This window comes from Microtus pennsylvanicus, chromosome 1 (genome assembly GCF_037038515.1).
Source record: "Microtus pennsylvanicus isolate mMicPen1 chromosome 1, mMicPen1.hap1, whole genome shotgun sequence".
NCBI classification, from domain to species: Eukaryota; Metazoa; Chordata; class Mammalia; order Rodentia; family Cricetidae; genus Microtus; species Microtus pennsylvanicus.
In genome coordinates this window covers 50,506,911-50,529,497 of record NC_134579.1, presented here as the reverse complement: position 1 = coordinate 50,529,497, position 22,587 = coordinate 50,506,911, and the positions used below count along the sequence as shown (strand labels likewise).

General features: G+C 40.0%; 1 pseudogene; it reads right to left on the bottom strand.

Annotated features, from left to right (window-relative positions):
* Positions 1-1,864: 1,864 nt before the first annotated feature.
* LOC142831321 (large ribosomal subunit protein uL6-like) lies at positions 1,865-22,483 on the bottom strand (annotated as a pseudogene).
* Between the last annotated feature and the right edge of the window lie 104 nt (positions 22,484-22,587).

Below are 22,587 nucleotides of genomic sequence, written 5' to 3'. Positions count from 1 at the left end.
CTTTCTGGTGGCATGCTGTGAATTTTCCATACATTCCATTTTTTTATAGTACTTTAAAATTTTTTAAAAGTTTTGATGAAGTTATATAGTTTTCCCTTTCCCCTTCCTTCTTCTAGAACCTTCCCATGCACCCCTTCTTGTTTTCTGTCAGGGATCTCTCTTTCTTTAATGTTGTTACATATATGTATGTGTATAATTGGAAAGCTCTACCTGTAGAAGATTGTTCTCCTACTCTGAACAGTCCCCTGGTGCTCACAGTTCTTTGCCTAGAGTTGAGGCCCTGCAAGCTTTCGCCCCTCCATACTGGCATGTCCATTGGCATCATCATTGTTCAGATCTTGTTTAATCAGTCATGTTGATGAGACCTCATGGGTGCTGCCTTTCTGATGTCACATGCTTTTATTTAAGATACCATTTTTTAAAATTTTTTTTATTGAGAAAAGGAAAAAAAAAGTTTCTGCCTCCTCCCAGCCTCCCATTTCCCCTCCACCTCCTCCCACCCTTTTCCCTCTACCCCTACTACTCTCACCCTCCCTCTCCAGTCCAAAGAGCAGTCAGGGTTCCCTGCCCTGTGGAAAGTCCAAGGTCCTCCCCTCTCCGTCCATGTCTAGGAAGGTGAGCATCCAAACTGGCTAGGCTCCCACAAAGCCAGAACATGAAGTAGGATCAAAACCCCATGCCATTGTCCTTGGCTTCTCATCAGCCCTCATTGTTCGCCATGTTCAGACAGTCCGGTTTTCTATCATATGACAAAAACATTTGTTCAACTATGTTCATAGCAGTATTATTTGTAATAGCCATAACCTGGAAACAAGCTAGATGCCCTTCAATGGAAGAATGGATGAAGAAAGTGTGGAATATATACACATTAGAGTACTACACTGCAGTAAAAAACAATGACTTCTCAAATTTTGCATGCAAATGGATGGAAATAGAAAACACTATTCTGAGTGAGGTAACCCAGACCCAAAAAGATGAACATGGGATGTACTCACTCATAATTGGTTTCTAGCCATAAATAAAGGTCACAGAATCTATAATTGGTGAACCTAAAGAAGCTAAATAAGAAGGTGAACCCAAAGAATAACATATAGTTATCCTCTTGGCTATGGGAAGTAGACAAAATTGCCGGGGAGAAAAGTGGGATCTTGGAGGTGGGGTGGGATGGGGGTAAGGGGAGATGGGGAGAGAAAAGTGAGAAGGGGAGGATGGGTGGACTTGGGGAAAAAGGAGGATTGGGATAAAGGAAGGTTGGATAGGGGAGCATGGAAGCACAATTCTTAGTTAAGGGAGCCACCTTAGGGTTGGCAAGAGACTTGAACCTAGAGTGGCTCCCAGGAGCCCAAGGCGATGTCCCCAGTTAGTTCCTTGGGCAGCTGAGGATAGGGAACCTGAAATGACCCTATCCTATAGCAATACTGACGAATATCTTGCATATCACCATAGAACCTTCATCTGGTAATGGATGGAGATAGAGACATAGACCCACACTGGAGCACTGGACTGAGCTCCCAAGGTCCCAATGAGGAGCAGAAGGAGGGAGAACATGAACAAAGAAGTCGGGACCACGAGGGGGGCACCCACCCACTGAGACAGTGGGGCTGATCTATTGGGAGCTCACCAAGGCCAGCTGGACTGTGACTGAAAAAGCATGGGTTAAGATACCATTTAAAATAATAATAAGTACCTTCATAATTTTCCAAGTAGTTAGAATGTCTAGACATCTGCAGTTGCTAAGATCCATGCAGGATTCTGTCTGCCACCCCACATTTCCACTTAGAGGACTTCTTTAACTATTTTTGCTGCCAAGGCCAATGAGTGATAAAACTCCCTCGGCATACTGAGCATCTGAAAAAGCCATTGTTTAAATCTTGAGAGATATTGTCACTGGATAAAAAATTCCCAAGGTTGAGCGGACTATGCTTCTTTGAACAATCAGTACTGTTCCTTTTTTGAACACATGGATGCTATCCAAAACCTTCCTGGTATCCTTGGTTTTAACTATGTGGTTTCCTGAATCAGAGCAGCTGGATTAATGCATAATTTTCTTCAAAGATTAAGTCATCCTTCTAGATTTGAGCTGCAGAACAAGCAGCACCTGTCTCCACCTGAACACTGTGGATGTATTTTTCAACCAATAAATATTGAATCTCGACCAGAGACTCGTTCTCCTGAATAACAACGTTGATGGGGAAATGCGCACTGGCAGACTTAATCCTGTAAAGCAAGTCCACTGTAACAACCTTGATTGTGATGTAGACATGGCTACCGATAGTCTAGGCAGCAGCCAGTTCCTTTCTGCTTCCCTATCATTTGTCAACCTAGAGCCTCTTGGTTTTCTTTTCAAGGGGACTCAGCTCTGCACTGACGTGATTTGAGTCTTTCTGGAGGGTTCCTCTGGGACCCTTCATGATCCCTGTGTGCCCCCTCAGAGTAATGTCAGTATTTTCTGGGACCCCGGAAGTCTAATTGTTGAGTATGTTCTCACAATAAGTATGGCCTGCTTTACAAGATAGTATTTTTATTGTGTAAAAGATTCTTTGAATTTTACCTTATTTAATTATTACGATTTTAAAACTATTTTGAACACACACACAACACACACACACACGGAGGCATATGTAATTATAAATCTAGATTCTGCACAATAAAGTGTGCAGCATTTTTCTGAACCTGGTTTATCTTGTCCAATACAATTATTCTTGCAAATATCATGATTTCATTTTCCTTTGTGACAGAGAACTCCATCTGTGTATGTACCACATTTTCGCTGTCCATTTTTCTGTTGATGGACAAGTAGGCTGGTTCCATTTCCTGTATACTGTGAAGAATCCAGCATCAAATATGGAGGCACAAGTATCTCTATAGCATGACGATATAGCATTATCTGAATATGTCCTCCAGAGAGAAATAGTTATCTCATATGTTAGTTCCAATTTTAATCTTCTTATAACATCTATCCTGATTTCCATAATGGGTGCACAAGCTTACAGGCCTACCAGAGTAAATATCATCTCTAGTACTTGATGTCATTTGTTTCTTTGGTGATAACCATTCCAACTGGAGTGAAATGTGTTCTCAATGCACTTTTCATTTGCATTTTCCTCACAGGAAAGCGAGTGTTTATTGGCCATTTGTATTTCTCCTTCTGAGGACTGTCTATTCAGTTAACTGCTGCATTGTTAGCTAGATGACTTCAGTTATTTTACTTAACCTATTTGCAGTTCTTCATGCATCCTGGATATTAATCGCTTCTCCGATATGTAGTTGGCAAAGACCATTCCGTACCCTCTTCACATACATTCTTTCCTTTACCATGCAGAAACTTTTAACATCATCTACTCCCATCACTTAGTTCTTATTCCCTGTGCTAAGGAATCCTTTCCAGAGTGTTTTTGTCTATGCCTGCATCTGCAGGTGTTTTGCTTATTTTGAAGTTTCAGGTGTTGCATTAAGTTCTGTGATCCACTTTGTATTTATTGTCTTATAGTGCGAGAGACAGATATCTATGTGTGCAAATTCAGTTTTCCTAGTTAAAGAGACTTTCTTCTATATTACATCATTAACCTTTGTCAGAAATGATGTAGCCATACCTATAAGGGTTTATTTCTGAGTCCTCTATTCAGTCCTATTATCTATATGTCTGCTTTTGTAGCAGGACCATACTGTTTGGCTACTACAGCTCTGCAATATACTCTAAGATCAGGTATTGTGATATCTCTTTCTTCTAAGGACGCCTTTGCATATTTGGGTTTTGTGCTTCCACATGAATATCAGGATTTTTTGTTGTTGTTTTTGTTGTCCTGTTCTGTAAAGAATGCCATTGAAATTTTGATGGAGATTGTGTTTCATCCGTAGGACAGCTTTGGGTAATATAGCCATTTTCACAATATTAATTCTGTAAATTCTTGATAAAGGGCAGTCTTTCTATTTTCTAGTGTTTTCTTCAATTTCGTTCTCTGCTATCTTTCAGTTTTTATTGTAGAGGTCTTTTAGTTGGCTACCATGGGGAACCAAGCTGATGGCAATAGCCAATGTTGTTTTAGAGTCTTCTGGGACCTCCCTAACAAGAATTTGTAGACAGACAAATTTCTCATTTACATTTTGTGGCCAGTATTTGTGTGAGTATTTGAGAAGTGTCCCTTACATATTATACACCATTACTAAAACACTCTCTCCTACAATATATTCCCCCTGTTTTTTGACCTGTTTCCTCATTTCATGGGATACCTAAGCTGCCTCCACCTCTGGGAGTATCTACAAACATGTCCTAGACAATAATGTAGAGAAAGAGAGTATCCAGCTCCTTTGTTTAACATTGTCCTTCATTTCTTAATGTCCAAAGTCTTAAATTCCTCCAATTTACCTATTTTTTGCTGGAGTTTATCACTTCATCCAAAATAGGACGTCAATTCTTACAAGTTATTTCATCTTGACAAGATACCAAAAGCAGTCACATCATGTTGCTATAATTCTGTAGTTTACGTCTATTCTAGTCCAGTTCTTAGACACAATAATGAGCCATGGGTTAAAAGTCATCAGGAAATAATTAGAGGAATACTTCACCTTTGGAAGCAGGAAGAGTTTATGTTCCAAAAGGACTATCATTATAAACGCTCCCATTTCTGCTGAAACCTACAGAGAAAAGCACAAAGGAAATCAACAGAAGGAAAGTGATGATTTTTTAAACACTTGAGTTTTTCACTGATGTTCTCAGAGAGACTTTTCCTAGGGAGACACAATACACACATCTATTCACCTTAAATAGTGAGCCAATGAAAAACCAAAGTTATGAAAGTCTATCTTGTAGAACCAGTGCATTCTTGTTAGGTTACAGCTGCATCACTGTAAAACCTATTAGAACATGGGTAAAATTTCACAGAAGCCCCAACATTGGGCTCTGTACATGACTGGCATGCAGCTAGATGGGTCCAGTTGCTTCTCAGCTACTGACTGATTAGAATCCCCTCCATGGCTGTTCTTTACTGCTTCTGTAAGTCTGGGGAAGGGCACTCCTGTCTCTTGCAAGTCTCAGCTTTCCTAGGCTCCTAAAATCAGTTTACTTCTTGAGTCTATTCACTTTCCACTAAAGGGGATGTTTCAGTTCAAAGGTAATTGCTGTACAATAATTGATACTACCTTAAAGTTTTTAAAAAAGAAATAAATGATTACTTATTTCCTTTTGGTATTAAATAACTTATTTCTGGTAGAACAAAGACAAGGTGGTTAGTTTAGGCACATAGTTTAAGTCTCCCTCTCTCTCTGAAGCTTTATCTTCATTTGATTAATAAGACGGGCAACTTACATAAAAAGCAGAGAAGATAAAAATTTAGAGACAGGAGAGCTAGAACGTAAATTTAGTGAGGTATGCTCTCCTACGTTATTTATAATTATTTTATTCTTTATGGTGAATTGAATGAGAAATGTTCCCCATAGGATCAGATATTTGAGCCCTTGGTTCCAGTTGGTGGCACTGTTTGGGGGTAGGAGAATAATGGGACCTTTAGGAGGTGAAACCTTAATTAGGTAAATATTCCTGAAGACAATTTTACTTTCTGGATATTTGATTACCAAATTGCTATTGATCTGCCTTAATTCACTGAAGTCCAACAGGCTATAGAAGACAAGATTCCAGCAGAAATGTTGATGATGGGAGTATCCCTCAGGCAGGATGGAGAACACCAGCGGCTGGGGAGATAGCTCCCGCTGTGAACTGATGGCCTAACAAATATGAAGACCTACCTACCTGAGCTCACCTCCTAGAACCACGTGAAAGAGCTGAGCACCACAGTGAATACTTGTATTTCCAGGGATAGGGAGATAGAGACAAAGGTGCCCCTGCAGCTGCTGGCCAGCCTGGCTAGCCTAAGCAGCAAGCTCCAGGCCAATGAGGAAATCCTATCTCAAAACCAAAGCAAACAAAACTCAAATAACAAAATTAAAAATAAAATAAAAACTGTGACTGGAGACATAAGAAGAACAGCACCTGAGGTTGACCTCTGGCCTCCACACGTGCATGCGTATGTGAATGTGCAAGCACCCATGCATACACTACAAACAAGAAGGTGGGCAGGGGACATAGGCTTTAACTGGGAGGCAAAAGCTGAAGCCTGCTGTTGGGTTTGGGAGAGGAACAGCTTGCCTTGTAGGTATGAGCATCTTCCCTGCTAAGTTTCTATCCTCCATTCAGATTCTGAATGTTCCATTACTTTAGGAAAGAAGTCATTCTACCTCTACTATTGACATATTTTTTTGCACAATTTGCCATTCTGTGATAATGACACATTCTCAGTTGGCATAATCATAATGTGTCCAAGATTAATGCCACATATGCTGCCTTTCACTATTAATAAGTAAAATCCTATTCACTCCTTTATTCATGTCTGCAAATACAAATGAAGTTTCAGACCTGATTTTTTTTCAGTGTTTTATGCTTTGTTACAGAATTTCTTGAGCCTGGGCTTAAAAAAAAAAAAAAAGAAAGAAAGTCTTCACAATTAGCAAAAGGAGTCTGAGAAAACTGGAGCGATGTCCCCACTCTCCTTAACTTAGAAGATAAAGTTTTCTGCATCATGAAACATATTCAGATAGTCTGATTTGCTAAGGTTTTAAATTGAGAACGTTCACAAGAATATCAATCTTGTTTCCTGTGCAACAAGGAGACCCGTGTGAATATTCATAACCCCTGCCAGCTCCTTCCTGTCTCTCTGCTAATACAAATTTGTCCTTGGAAGTCTCAAAGACTTGCAAGACTGAAGACACTTGCCGTTCCCCCTGATAAAACCCAGGGCAGTGTGCAGTGCTCTCTGCTTATCTTACTAGACCTGGCATTATTATCATAATTAACCCGTCAGTGCTCTTAGACAATACAAATACTTGCAGTATTAGTAACTTGCACTGGAAAAGACTCTCTGGCACTTTTTTTTCTTCTTTTATAGCCATGAGGGGAAAAGTTAAAGTCCACGACTGCAGCTTCTCTTGCTTTAACAAGGAGATTGAAGATCTCATTTACTCAGAAAAAAAATATCTGCTTAAATCTACTTACAGGGCTTTTGAGGAGGTCAGACAAGGCTACATGTGTAGAAGTAAGCATTATCCAAAAGGAGAAATGCTGGAATTTTCAAAATGGCTTCATAAGGTATTCTTCTAGCAAATACTTCTAGAGTTTACTCTGTGGTAATTGTTATTCTACTGTCCTAGCCAGCCCAAGACCCATTTTGTCTGTCCTTCTTGCTTTCTATTAATAATAGCATCTGATTTTGCTTTTATTCCTACACAGGACCCTCCTTTCATCTTTCAAGCTATGACCCCACTGGCTCTTTTTCTCTAGCCTCATCTTTTGGGCAACATAAAAGACAACCTAAGGAGTTGGAATGGTCTCCCAAAATACACTCATAATTGAATGTCACTCAGGCTTGACAGGCGGGAGCATGAAACAGAATTAATTTGGTGTGTACAAACAAAGCCACGTAGAATTACTTAAAGCAAAGTGTCGTAGAAAAACTCACATCTAGTACATGACAATGGTAAATGAACATTTTCAGTAACAGTTTGATTTTATCTTTCCTTATTTGAATGCCAGCCTTACTTTGCAATGTACATAAAAGAAACCTGAGCATGAGAGAGGTTGGCATCTCATTCAAGAACATGTATAATAGATGTCCCTCATTACTGCAGAGATTGGTGCTTAAGACTATCTTGTCTTCTTATAAACATCCTACTGAAAAAGCGGGGTATTTCCTGCTGAAATACATTCCCCCATGGTAGGGTCTTTCCTGTTGAAATACATTTCCCCATGTGCTTTGGCAATTCTGCTTGGCTTTCCAGCCTCTTGTTTTACACTGAAGCACTTGTATAAATCTTTCTTGATGGACAAAAGGTATTGGAAAGACACACTGAGTGAACATTGAGTGTGGAATGAGAAAGGTCATTCGTTCCTATCCATGTGTTTAGAGCATTTATTAAAATTTAATTGTTTACTTATATTGCGGCAGGCACAGTCCTAACTCTGAGTGTTAGAAGAGGAGAGAGGCACAGCCTGTGCCTGGGTTCCTTAGAGACCCATCCCTCTGAACTACTTTAGGGTGTCACAGAACCTCCTGGCCCCTCCGTAGCAGGCTCTACCAGAGCTGTATCTTCTGTGATGTGGCTACTGGGAGACTTGGTGCTTCGTTTCTCAGAATTTAGAGCCCTGGGTGAGAGCAGAGTGAGACTGGGGAAGAAAGTCAAAATTCCTGTCAAGCCCGGGATTAATGCCGGGTGTGCATAGGGCACAAGCAGTAAGCGCACTAGATACTAACCAAGCACTTCATCCAAGCTGACCTCGTGGATGCTGACATTGTGTCTTTATTACTTCATTGGCTGCTGTTTGCCCATATTAGCTCCACCAAAATGATGCACATTTCTGTCTTGAAATTTTTATTGGCTTCATTTTCTACCCAGGATAACTAAACAAATAAAGATAATTGGGCAAATTAAGATGAAAAAAGCCTGCTAATCCCTTGTCATTGCGTTCTCATCAGCAGATAATTCATCCTAATTCTGATGCTACCATTTAATCTACTTCCTTTCAGTTTGGATAATGTCCTACTCTAATCAGGGGAATTACACGCCTACTCGATTATAAAGGAAGCGTCCGTAAGATAGAGGAACACAAGAACTTCAGCTATTTGCTTGTGCATTTTATTCAATAGCACCTGCATGTATGTCAGCAACAAAGGGCCCACTCTGACTCTGCTTTCAGGGATATTCAAATGAAAGAAAATTAGATTTTGCGTGTTGATCAATACTCTGTGTTCTATACAGAAAAAGAGCCTCTGCTGAAAAAAAGGTGCAAACAAAGGCTATAGTGAGATTTGAAATTCATTCTATTCCTCCAAAATTAAATTTCTCACAATAAATCATTCCACTGGGTCTCTAGGCTTTAGTAATTCAATCACGGTTTATTTATAATAACTTCCCCCCCCCCTTCATCTGTAGATTTGGGAGGGGAGGAAGAAGCCCTCCAAACAGCATAACAACAAACAGCTGTTGGTTGAACCAGAAATTTCCCAAGGAGCAAAACATGAGTAATGTTATTTTCCTCATTTTTGTGTGTTTTGAGAGCTTCTTGTCACTGAGCAATCTGTTCATGATGTCTTTTCCACGTTGCATAAGAAGAAAGAGAGACTATACAATGATTTTAATCATGCTCAGCATGTTGGAAACAGTTTTCCTCTTACTAGGTACAGAATTCCTACCAAATTCCCTATCCGCATCGGTCGTGAGCTGCTGCCCTTTCCCTGCACAGTGGACAGCAGCTGCCCTGATGTTTTCTCCTTATTCTCAGACATGTCCAAAGAACTCAGAACAGTTCTGCAATGAAGCTGGAAGAGCCGAGACACAAATCCAGCCATGCGAGGACTCTCCAGATCCTTGTGGCGTCCTCCAGAATGTGCTTCAAAGCAAGCACGTGTCACTCTTCTGACAAGACGTTAAACTCCAGAGGAAAGCCTTTCCACTTGCTTTTTATTAAAATCCAGTTTCATTTTAAAAATAAAAGTTGAGACGGACATTGGTGGTGTATGCCTTTAATTCCAGCTCTTGGGAGGCATATCTGTTTGAGTTCAAGGCCCCCCTGGTCTACAAGAGCTAGTTCCAGGACAGATTCCAAAGTTACAAAGAAATCCTGTCTTGAAAAACAAACAAACAAACAAAAAATAAAAATAAAATTTGAATTAAATCAAACTGTTTCTTACTTATGTAAGATGCAAATAACAACATATTGATTCATGACTTCTTTAGGGAGCCACACCCTTTTCTAGTCAAAATGTCCAAAAGACCAGGGACCCTTTTCGTTGTGTTGAACCCCAAATCTATTTTCTGAAATACCTGCTCATTAGGATCTACACAGATATAACAGTTAAAGGAAAAATTTTATGATTTTATTTTTAAAATTGTAAAATGTTTTTTCAGTCTACAGAATTATCCAGCATATTAGAGGTGATTCCCATATTCTGTAATCCATTGCCCTGCTTGCCTGCTGCTTCTGAGAGAACTGTCCTAGACAGTTGTCCTGCAGATGTGACCATGCCTGGTTCAATGATACACTATGACTGAGTGTGGGCTTATGATGTAATCTGTCAAGTTAAAGCCTGGTCACATGGGACAGATGTGGTACATTTACACAATGGAGTACTACACAGCAGAAAAAATTAATGACACCTTCATCTACTCATGTAGGCTATTTACTTATGCACATTACTCTTTTTGTAAAATAAAGATACAGAAAGAAGGGTAGATTAAATATTAGATTGATAAAGAGTGATGCTTTCACCAAGAACCATGTAAGTTGAATACATTAGAAAATGCAAAACAGTGGCAGAAGGCTAGAGCTTAGGGCCAGTGAGTAAGAATGTTTGTCAGCAAACATGAGAACTCGAATTTAAGCCCCAGAGTCCATGTAAGTATTGGATGTAAAGCCCAGTCCAGGTATTCTTACTGGGATACAGAGGGCAGAGAGAGGAGAATTTCCAGAAGCCTGGGGCCAGCTAACCCAAGAAAAACAGCAAAAGAGACCAATCTGGTTGGCTTTGTACAAAGATGACACAAACTAGAGTTATCTAAGAGGAGAGAAGGACAATTGAGACAATATCTCCATAAGATTGGCCTGTAGGTAAGCCTGTGGAGCATTTTCTTAATAAGAAATTGATGTGGGAAAGCCTAGCCCACTGTGGATAGTTCCACTTCTAGGACATATGGTCCAGAACTATGTAAGAAAGCAAGCTGAGAAAAGCACGGTGAGCAAAGGTGGTAAGCAGAGTTTCTTTATGACTTCTGCTTCAGCACCTGCTCCTAGGTTCCTGCTCTGACTTCCTTCAAAGATGGAAACTATAAGCTGAAATAAACACATCCCCTCTCCACATTCCTTTTGGTCATGATACTTTATCACAGCAATAGAAACATTAAGAAAACTAAGACAGACTCTTTCTCAAGTATGGTGGATGTCCAGGGACAACCCAAAAGGTTATCCTCCGATCTTCATGGGTACATTGTGGCAGATGCACACCAATTCGTACATTTGTATATATAGACATGCTTAAAGCAAGAATATGTTAGATATGAAAGAATCAACTAGCTACATCTCCAAGATGTATTGGCAAATAACATTTTTTGGCATAATAGCTATTGTAAAATCCCATTGTTACATTCACATCTGTATACACGAACACAAAGAAAATGATAAATCAACACATGAGTCTAGAGAAGAGTGTGAAAGGATACACAACTCAGAGAATGATTGATGAACATAGGGCTTGGACAGCTCTCGTCCAATCAAGCTAAGGTAGACTTGAATATGGTGCCTTGAAAATGGTGGCTCTGGATACTTTACAGAATTCTTTCATCCCTTGTCAGTAGTCAGCTTTCTACTTAAGCCCTTTCTAATACTGCTTCAGTTTCAAAGGACTGATTTGCATGATGTCACACAAAGTGATAGCAATCCATAACCTACATTTAATAATCAATCAAGACCCTAGCATTTTAAAGCAGTATTGAATACTCTAGTGTCCATTTTAGCTTCAGAGTCACCCAGTGAGGTCACCTGAAGCTGTTTAGCCTACATCATGATGACTTTCTCTACTCTGGTCCCTTCACTCCCTTTTATTCCTTTCCCTCCCCTCTCCTCCCTTCCCTTTCCTCTCCTCTCTTTCCTTCCCTTTGCTTTTCTTCTCTCCTCTTCATTTTTCTTCCACAGGTATTAATAAAGAGCTACTGTGACAAGCATTCTATACTGGAACTTCTGTCTCAGAATCTGACTGACTCCCACCAAAACTGGCAGATGACAGTGATCTCTCTCTTCCTCTGAAAAGCTGTATGTTCTGCAAAACTACACAATAAATCAACCACGTTTATGGCTGTAAATGGAGACTGCATTTTCTTATCCTGGCCACCCAGACGTAAACAATCACGCATAAACTATATTAATTACAACACTGTTTGGCCAATGGCTTAAGTGTATTCTTAGCTAGTTCTTTCATCTTGAATTAACAAATTTCTATTAATCTGTGTATTACCACAAGGCTGTGACTTATCAGAGTGGCATATTACTCCTTCACCGACTACATGGTGTCTTCTTAAACTGCACCTATTCTCTCTCTCTCTCTCTCTCTCTCTCTCTCTCTCTCTCTCTCTCTCTCTCTTTCTCTCTCTCCCTCTCTCTCCCTCTCTCTCTGTCTCTGTTCAAATTTCCCACCTAGCATCCATTAAGCCATTGACCAAAACAGCTTTATTCATTAACTATTAAAAGCAACACAAATACAGAGATACTTCATACATCATATGGTAAACAAACAAAACCACAAAATACAATGGCTGGGGAAAAGTTTAAAACCAAATATAGCAAGGTAAGATCCAGCTGACACAAACTGCAGTGAGCTCAGCCACTCGATGCATGTAGCCTTACTCCCTGACTCCTGCTTCCCCTTTCAGAATATAAGACTTCATAGAACATGGTACCAGGAAGGACCAGCCTTGTCATAATGAACAAGAAGGGGTTGCTTTCTTTTCAGTCATTTTTTGTTGCAACTCAGGAGTCACCATCAGGTAGGTATCTTCCTCTTTCTCTATCTCTTTACACCTTATCTTTTGAGACAGGTTCTCTTACTAATTCTGGAGTTTACCAGTTGGCTACACTGGCTTGTGATTTCCTTATAATTTGGCTGTAGGTGGGGATGAAAACACTCACACATGTGCACACACACACACACACACACACACACACACACACCACATACAGCCACTCTTGTTCATAGATGTCCTTATAGAAATATACCTAATTTTCACATGGGCTCTGGGGATCTGAATTCCTAATCTCATGCACACGCAACAAACACTTTAACCAATGTGTCATCTCTCCAGCCTCTACCTATTTCTCTTGTAATTTTTGCTTTGTATTCCCAACTTCCTCAGACATCCTGTAATAGTGGGAACTGAAAGAGTGCAGCCACGTCCTGCACTGAGGCACTCCTGCAGGCCCTTCTGGCTAAGCTCTTCATGTGTCATTGAGATGTTCTCATCAGTGTGGTAAGGCTTATCCCGACCACTTCACAATACTAATAGGATGGAAAATCTCATTCAGGAGCCAATATAACTTTCGTGCTGCAGGGCGTAAATCCTGATTCTCATTATAAATGCAAGGCATGAAAGAGATGATACACACCATGCCAGGCTTTTCTAAAAGAACCCTTATGCTGTTAGCTGAACTGAGTATTAAAATGCATATGTATGGATAATGAATAAATTTTAGAGAAATAAAAAAACAAGTAAAAATGATATTTTGGTACAAGCTTGGCCTTAATGGCCATAGTTCAATGTCAAGTTCCTGGGTTTCCCTTGGACACTAATCTCTGATGTCAGAACTGTCTTCCTCTGTCAATTTATTCTTGTTTTCAGGCTCATTGATATGCCATAAAATTGAATTAGCTTTCACTACTGCCACAATTTGAATGGGTGTCCTTCAAAATTTAGGTGTTGTCAATGTGACTAAGAGTGGGGCCTTTAAGACCTTAGGCCGTAAGAACTGCTTTGTCGGGATGAAGGCTTCATAGAGCCTTCTACTAGTTTTTCCTTCTGGCTCCCATCCCAAGATAAAGAAATAAGATAAACAACTTTGTTACGGTTTTCTTGCTGTGAAGAGACACCATGACCGTGTCTTGGTTTTATAAAGGAAAACACTTAATTAGGGTTGGCTAATAGTTAGAGGTTTAGTCCATCATCATCATGGTGGGACATGACAACAGGCAGGCAGACATGATGTTGGAGCTAAAAGTCCTACATCTTGATTGGCAGGTGACAGGAAGTGAACTTGAGAGTTACAGTAAGTAGAGCTTGAATAAAGGAGACCTCAAATCCCAACCCCATACTTCCACAAACAAAGTTACACCTATTCTACAAAGCTACAGCTCTTAATGTCTTCCTTCCAGGGACATATTCTTTCAAACCACCACAAAGGCTCTCACCAAATTAAATGCCACTTCCTTAATGTGGACCTCCTGGACTTCAGAACTGTCAAAGACTGAATTTGTGTTCTTTATCAGGTACCCAGTCTCTACAGGCCTGTGACAGATGCACCAAGCAGACCATCACCCACTCTTGTATTTTCCACTCATTTGGTGATAAAAATTCATGAGGCATAAGGAGGATTCCATTCTTTTGGGCTTTTCAAAATAACTCTCTGGTTCCCATAGTTTAAAACAGGGTTAAAAGCAATCATTTGGTGCAGCAGAAAACCATGATGTCAAAAGCCTTAGATTTATTTCTTAGCTCTGCCCTTCACTGTGGGTCCTTGTGGGTGAAAGTAAATAATGGATTAATAACTAGCAAGATCAATCAATGCTCCTGTCTGTCCCACAGGAACAGCCACCATCCCATACTCCTGAAATGCCCATCTCACTAAGCATTTGAATCTCTCCAGGCTTTTCCCATGTTTCTTCCCATAGCACTTAACCACAAGACAACAAATATAAAAAAAAAACTGGAAGTAGGCCTGGGGGCCAATCAGATGCGGATGAAGACATGTGTCTACCTGCTTCTGGGGTGTATTTGAAGAAGTTCCGACAGCTGGGTTTAGAGACAAGGGACAGCTTACCACTGTTCTCTGAGTTAAAGTGACTAGAGTTAGTTTCAAAGGGGGAGGAGGGCTTCTTTAGGCCGTTCTACTCTGATGAACAGTTCATTAAGTTTGAGATACCCCAGAGAATTGGGTTATGGCTTTGGTGGAAATTTAGTATAAAATAAATAACATCCTCACTGCATTCTGGCACCCAGATGACACTTACCAAGAGAATACTTACGTTCATTCAGCCCTGGGTTCTCACTTCTCAAAATTTATACTTTAAATTTGCTGCTGTCAGATCAGATTTCTGTCCTTAAGGGAATGTAGCATTTGTTTTAGATGGCATAATGATTAATCTTGATTTTCAACTTGACAGAATTTAAAATGATCTAGAAGACAGACCTCTGGGCACATCCCTGAGTATACTTCTGAAAAAGGTTCATCTGAAGTGGGGATAGCCCTGAATGTTGGTGGCAGCATTCCATGAGCTGGGATCCCAAAAGGAATAAAAGGAAAACCGAGTGGTATCATTTATCTCCTTCTGCTTTCTGACCATGAATACAATGTAATCAGCCCCATCCTGCTCCTGCCACCATGCTTCTCTGCCATGATGGACTGTGTCCCCCAGGACTGTAAGCCAACTAAACTCTTCCTCCCTTATGTCGCCTTTGTCTGGTATTTTTCACAGAAAATCAAAATCAAAAGAATAAGACACAGATAGTAAACCAAGTTCTGGTTTAGTACCACTGCCCTCAAAAAGTTAGTGGATAAGGTGTAAAGCCACCACAGGGGTGCTGGTTCGCACAAACCATAACTTCATCATATTGTCCCCATCAAGGGACCAAAACCCTTCCGGTTTCTGTATCTTATCCAGGTGATTCTCAGACACATTAATTCCATGCACATCTCCTGCCCCATTTTTATCTGTAGAAATGGGCTTTACTCATTCTTCTTCTCATTCTTTTGCTCATTATTCATTTCTACTCCTTAGAACACTAATAACGTCATGGCTCTCATCTTCAAGGGTTCAAATCCGGAGCCTGTACTGGAGCCATCAGACGGCTACCAACTTATTCTGCAATTGTCCATTTGTATCAGACTTCATTTCATTTCAAACCAGTTTAGAGGTAATAGGGACAAAAAGATAGTTTGAGTGCAGATAATTTTTTAGGAATAGATCTGTTAAGATCTCATCTCCCCTCCTCCAACCTAAAGAATTTCCTTAACAGGGGTGCTGTAAACTAGGTTTTCCTAGATCTTCTCATACCTGAAGTGTAAACCATTTATGGTCTGAACTCATCAAGTCTTTTTGGTCTTGGATTTTGATAATCAAAAGTAATTTTTTGTTTGGTTTGCTGTTTGATACCAGCTGGGACTGCAAATCCCACTAACTAAATGAGATGGAATGTTCACTAGATAATAAATAACTCTAAGAATAGGATCTGTATTAATGATTGTTCATGTCAGTGTTCATACACCATCCTGCTCAGGTACCCAGGCCCATCTGACCGGGTTCTGCACCAAGAGCTCAAGCACAGAAGCAGCCTCCCTCTGTCTGACAACTCCACCCCATCTGGGGATTATTTCATTAGGAACTAGCTATAACGATTTGAAATGTGTCACTACAGAACTTCTCCGGGTGCAAAAGAATTTCCCGAGAATATTAAGCCAAAGGGAAAACAAAGCACAAAGTCATTTTATAGTGTCCCTACCCTCAGGCCTCCCTCAGATACTCTTCTGCCACCACACTAGCCGCCCAAAGGCAGAACTCCGTACCGTGGTGTCTCACAGACACTGGAGTTTTCATAATCATTGTGTTTCTGTAGTTCTTCTGTAATTGTGAGTGGGCAACCAACATTTAATCAGTAAGCCCCATCTTCCAATAAAGGGGCATGGGTCGGCGTCATATAGCCTGCCTGGGTTATTAGCACCCAGCTCCACAGTTCCACATAGCTGCCAGACACTGTCTCAAGCTTCAGCTTACACTTTTTTCCGTCCTGGAAACTTTGCCCATCTTTTACTTTGTTTTTGCCACAGTTTTTCTTTTTTTTTTTTTTTTTTTTTTTTTTTTTTTTTTTTTTTTTTTTTTTAGAGAACTAATAAATCACAAAAGTAAAAGAAAATTTATTTTTTTTTTCTCAACCTTTCTTTTTTTTTTTTTTAATTTATTTATTTATTTATTAAGGATTTCTGCCTCCTCCCCTCAACCGCCTCCCATTTCCCTCCCCCTCCCCCGATCAGGTCACCCTCCCTAATCTGCTCGAAGAGCAATCCGGGTTCCCTGACTTGTGGGAAGCCCAAGGACCGCCCACCTCTATCCAGGTCTCCTAAGGTGAGCATCCAAACTGCCTAGGCTCCCCCAAAGCCAGTACGTGCAGTAGGATCAAAAACCCTCTGCGATTGTTCTTGAGTTCTCAGTAGTCCTCATTGTCCGCTATGTTCAGAGAGTCCGGTTTTATCCCATGCTTTTTCAGACCCAGGCCAGCTGGCCTTGGTGAGTTCCCGATAGAACATCCCCATTGTTAGAGTATTACTCAGCAGTAAAAAACAAGGACTTCTTGAATTTTGCATACAAATGGATGGAAATAGAAAACACTATCCTGAGTGAGGTAAGCCAGACCCAAAAAGAGGAACATGGGATGTACTCACTCATATTTGGCTTCTAGCCATAAATAAAGGACATTGGGCTTATAATGCATGTTCCTAGAGAAGCTAAGTAAGAAGGTGAACCCAAAGACAAACACATAGGCATCCTCATGAATATTAACCTTCATCAGGCGATGAAAGGAGACAGAGACAGAGGAGCACGGGACAGAAATCTCAAGGTCCAAATCAGGAGCAGAAGGAGACGGAGCACGAGCAAGGAACTCAGGACCGCGAGGGGTGCACCCACACACTGCCACAGTTTTTCTTAGCATAGGATGTATTTCTCTGTATTGCTGTCTTTTTGTCTCTGATTTGCCTGATGCTATTATCCTTTAAATAACATGCTCTTGGGAGAGTTTTCCAAAGTTCCCTCACAGACTCTTTTCTCTTTTTCTAGCCACTGACTTACACTTCTTTATAGGATTGTTTATGCTCCCATTCTGTCCCTAAGGCAACTGGTTGATACACAGATACATTGTTCCATGAATGAATATGCGTATCTCCAAGTTGTGAAGCAAGACCCAAGCCTGCTATTTCTTGTTGACCTTCTCCACCCTCTTTTCCATTTCAGTTCCATGCTTCTTTTTCCACATTAATGGTAATGTCCACTTCCAGCAAACACCAGACTCAGATAGATGAGTGAATATGTGAAGTCGATTTTTGTTTTGTTTTTTCTTCTTTTCTCCTTCAGGACCAATTATAGGCTGTGGTGATGATTTTCCTGTAGGGTCTCCCAGACCTTCTTTAATGAGCAACATGAATTTGCCAGGCATTGCTTTGTCTCAGGATTGGGGTCAGAGACTGCAAAATGAGCTTCAAAACAAACAAAAAATGTTTTTGCAAAACGCAGTGACAGTTCTTTTCTCTGTCAAATATCATTTATTCTGTTTTGTAATATTTACAGTATATTTTGTTAATGTAAAACCATATCAATTAAAGGGGAATTAAAAACTCATTTTCTTATGAAATAACAAAGTAGTCAAGTTGGCTGCATGTTCTCAAAGGTTTGTGATGGCAGACTCTTCTGCCGCTCTGGTTCTCTGAGATGTGGTTGTCGCAGATCCGGTGCTGTTCTACATCCTCTTTGCCTTGCTGTTTTCCCAGTTTCAGCTTTGTGGGGTGTTAGTTATTCCACACGCTGCTGCTACAAAATACCTGCTGAAAAACAATGTGGGGAAGGAAAGGTTTGCGTGGCTTGCATCTTGTGGGGATCATTCCATGACTGAGGGGAAAACATGATGGTGACCAGGCAGGCATGGCATGGTGGCGGGAGGACAGGACCTGCTGTCTGGAAGTGCAGAGATAAATGTTCGTGTTCAGTGAGGTTTCTCCTTCTGTGTGTGGGCCTTGGCCCAACGTGGACTGGTGCTGTCGACATGTGGGTCTTTCTGTCTTTATTAACCTGATCTATGTAATCCCTTCCAGGCATGCTCAGAGATTTGATTGTAGATCCTGTTAATTTGACGGCCATTACTAACCACCACACTAGATGTTGTAAAAATATTACCAAAACAGAACTTTCTTGTTTGTGGGCATCAGGAGCAGTTATATCTAAGCCAAATTTAAACAAAATCTCCACTAAACTTTCATGACTGCTGACTTACAGTATAATATTTTCAACAATATATTTAGAAACCCCATCAAGACTGTCTTTTATGGTGTTTAATGCTGAGAAGAGATACCATGGCCACAGCAACTCTTATAAAGGAAAACATTTAATTGGGGTTGGCTTGCAGGTTCAGAGGTTTAGTCCATTGTCTTCATGGCAATGTGTAGGTAGACATGGTGCTGGAGAAGGAGCAGAGAGTTCTACATCTTGATTCTCAGGCAGCAGAAATAACTGAACCACAATGGGAATAGCTCGAGCATAGGGGATCTCAAAGCCCATCCATCCCTACAGTGACACGCTTCCTCCAATAAGGCCACATCTACTCTGGCAAGGCCATGCCTCCTAACAGTGCCACTGCCTTTGGCCAAACACTCAAACAAATGAGTCAGTGAGGGCCATACCTGTTCTAATCATCGCAAAGACTAAATATCCAGGGACTATTATTTATTCTGACCAGAACAAATATTATCAGGAAAATATTATTAGACATTCTGGTAATACAACTGTATATTACAAACTTACTATTTTGACCACAAAAGCAGTGAAACTAAAAGCAAGAGCATTTAGGGTAATAACTGTTTGGACATGGACAGGTCCCTCTTCAACCAGCTCTTCCGCAGCTATAATCAAAGTTGATAATGCTAAACTTACAGCTTGAAGTCATCATAATTTATTTGAAATTGACAAAAACACATAAATGAGGCAGATATTTTATTTATAGGCATTTTATTTAGAACATAATGTGCATTGCCAAGAATCCACAGACAAGTATGAATGTCGAACATTCTTCAGCAAATGGCTCCGTTATAGCTGAAAAGGCATAAAATTGCCATTAAAGATTGGTCACTTTATTCTTTTCTAATACAGCATTTGGAGGAAATAGCTTTCCTGATGATTTATAATGTTCTTAATTAGAAAATATGAAACTTATTATAAGATATGACAATTTGTTCAGTAATAATTTTAAAAGGATTCTATTGAAAACAAAATAATTTTGTGTTTGGGTGGAATGCTCTATAGATGTCTATTAAACCCATTTGAGTCATAGCTTCTGTTAATTCATTTATTTCTCTCTTAAGATTCTGTATGGCAGTCCTGTTCAGTAGTAAGAGTGGGGTGTTGGGGTCTCCCACTATTAGTGTGTGAGGTTTGAAAGAAAACAAAATAATTTGACTCCAAAACATAATTTTGACACTTTAGATTTTTTTAAGTTTGATTTTTAATCAAACCATGAATTTTGAGGGCCTGAGTCTTAAATCCTTTTTTGGAGGTTGGTTCTTCAGTTTAGTGTGGGGTCAGTTAAAGCACAAAGTAAGCCAGGGCCTCAGGAAGAAAGTGAGCTGTTGGCAGTTAGGCAGAAAGGGAAAGCTGGAAGGACGCTAATCAGCGGACTAGGAAGTAGAATTATTGTATGGAAACGCTGCAGTGTTCCTCCTTGTTCTTTGCTCAGAAATTCTATTTTGAACAAAATGTGGTCTTTACATTGTCAGTGAGTGTCCAACCTCTGAAATTACTGTCTATACACATAGAAATGGCAGTCTTCCACATTAATCTCAGTTCTACTTAAAGTTAAGAAAAAGATATTTTTTCTTAGTAGGACAAGACTGTCCATTAAAAACACACTGTTCGATTCCTACTTTGAAAAACATCTAGAACTTTATTCTACAATGTTTTAGAAACAAGTGGTTTCATCAAATTACAGTCATTCCATATCATCCTTTTTTCTATCTGTCTGTCTGTCAGTCGGTCTGTCTGTCTATTCATCCATCTATCTACCTCTCATTTAATATATCTATCTATATTTATCTATATTTTAATTTATCTATCTCTATCTATCATCTACCTATTATGTTTATCATCTATACATCCATATATGTATCCATCTACCTACCTATTATCTACTATCTATCTCTATCTTTCAATTTATCTATCTCTATCTACCTATCATCTACCTATCATGTCTATCATCTACCTATCCTTCTATCTATCATCTATCTATACACCTCTCTGTCTGTGTATGTATTGTGTTGGGGTTGAGGGTCAGCGAGCAACTTTGCAAAAACCAATTCTCTCTTCCACCATATGTGTTCCAAGAATCTAATTAAGGCAATCAGACTTGGTAAGCAGGTTTACCTTTAAGCCATATTAGTATACCTCTGATAGGTCTTTAAGTGCTGGGCTTACAGGCATATGCCACCACAATCATCCTCATTCTTCATTAAATATTTTATTTTGATATAATTGAAGATTCCCATAAACTAAGGAGTCATAGAAATGCAATAATCCTTTACCTAACTTCTCTAATGGTAACCACAATCAGTCTAGAGTATACTGAGAAGATAGGCGTGCCGTTGATACTGATATTAAACCAATCAAGACCACTGCCCTTGCCACCACCACACACACCTCATGTTGTTCCTTTACTCACACTCAATTTTCTAATTTTTCTGCCTTTTCCTTAATCCCTGGCAAACTCTAGACTGTTCTCCATGTCTGATGTGGGATTCCCTCTGTATGCTGTGATTACCATTAATGAATAAAGAAATGGTTTTGGACCTATAGCAGGGCAGAACAAAGAAAGGTGGGAAAAGTAAACTGAATGCTGGGAAGAAGAAGGTGGAGTGAGGAGAAGCCATGGAGCCACTGGAGACAGACACAGCTGGAACCTTGCTGGTAGGCCACTGTTCTCATGTTAAAATATAAAATAATGGAAACGGGTTAAGTTAAGGTGTAAAAGCTATCCAATAATAAATTAGACCTAATAGGCCAAGCAGTGATTTAATTAATAGTTTCTTTGTGGTTATTTCCAGAGTCTGGCCAGCCAGGAAACAAACAAGTGGCCTCCTACCTATAATTTTAACATTTGAAGGACATTATATAAATAAAACCACAAATGTTAACCATTTGTAACTTTATTTTAAAACTCAGAATGATTCCTTAGAGAATATTACACTCATCAGTAGTTGGTTTTAAAGGAGCTCCCACAGCAGGTTTTAATGGCTGTATAGTGTTTCATAAAATGAATCTACCACAGTTTGCTTCTTCATTCAAGCAGAATCATTCAAAGACATCCATGTTTTTCCAATTTTTTGTTATTTATGAATAGTGGGGCTATGAAATCCCGTGGAGTCATTGCTTAGTGATAAGGTAATTGCGTGCTTAGGGTTATTTCCTTTGTTTTGTTTCCATTGGTATAGGAGCTGGAAACCGGGGCTTGTGCATACCAGGCAAGGCTCTACCATTGAGACACACCCATACCCCTTGTTACCCCTTGTTAAAGTGTACATAGGTCTTAGTTAATTTCCTAAAGTGGCCTCCAACTTACTAGGTACCTCGGGGTGGCGCCCTAGTTCATGAACCTACTGCCTCAACTTCCCCAGTTCTGTAATTACAGGCATGTGTCACCATGACTAGAGCCATACTGAAGGGTTTCATTGTTGCTACTCTTTCTGGTGTTGTTGTTGTTGCTATTGTTTTCTTCTATCTTATTTTCTAAAGAAACTTCCGTCCTGCTTTCCATAGGGGCACTCACATTCCCACTGCCTCACACCCATCAGGGACCCAGTATCTCCGCAGCCCCTCTGCTGTCCTTCTTTTCCATTCCAGCCATTTCCATGGCCATGCAACTTCTTCATCCGGTTTTGAATTTTCATTTCCTGGCACGTGATGACATTGACTGCTTTTTCATGTGCATGTTTGCCATTTGTTCATCTTGTCTTGTGTGATGTGCTCTGTTCAT